We start from the raw sequence: 773 nt of genomic DNA, 5'->3' as shown, positions 1-773 counted from the left end.
GATTCTACTAAAACACCTGGGAGTCAAGGTCATTTTGCATATTCAAGACATATTTCATGCACAATTTATTCAAGACATATTTCATGCAGAATTGTGACACCAAATTTCCATTGAGTATGTTATGTGTTGTTGGGTTAAAAAAAATTACTCCCCTCCCCTTATGAAATAGTCAGCTGACACTCAGTTCATGTGTGCTATACTAAGTCCCTTCTGTTGTGTCTGACTCTGTGGGACCCTGTTGACCATAGCCCAATAGGCTCTTTTGTCCATGGGATTCTTCAGTCAAGAATACTGCAGTGTGTTGCTCTGCTCTCCTCCAGGCATCTTCCTGACCCAGGGATCAAACCAATGTCTCTTATGTCTCCTGCATTGGCAGCCAGGTTCCTTACAACTAGTGCCACCTGAGAAGCCCACGTTAGCCATAGAAAATTTATTACCCTCTTCTTTCCTGGTTGTACTGAAAAATAACCAGTGGGGAGTTACACCTCCTTAAGAAAAATATAAATAAGTAAGAGTACACTTCAGAATCGGAATTCATTCTTAAAGAAATTTCTAGAGTGACTGGTCCTTGGAAGAAAAGCTATGTCAAACCTAGACAGCATATTAAAAAGCAGAGACTTTGGAGAATACTCTTGAGAGTCCCTTGGACTGCAAGGAGATACAGCCAGTTCATACTAAAGGAACTCAGTCCTGAATATACATTGGAAGGACTGATTTTGAAGTTGAAACTCCAATACTCTGGCCACCTGATGCAAAGAACGGACTCATTGGAA

This window comes from Bison bison, unplaced genomic scaffold (genome assembly GCF_000754665.1).
Source record: "Bison bison bison isolate TAMUID 2011002044 unplaced genomic scaffold, Bison_UMD1.0 scf7180017864500, whole genome shotgun sequence".
NCBI classification, from domain to species: domain Eukaryota; kingdom Metazoa; phylum Chordata; class Mammalia; order Artiodactyla; family Bovidae; genus Bison; species Bison bison.
Note: the sequence above shows the minus strand (reverse complement) of the source record.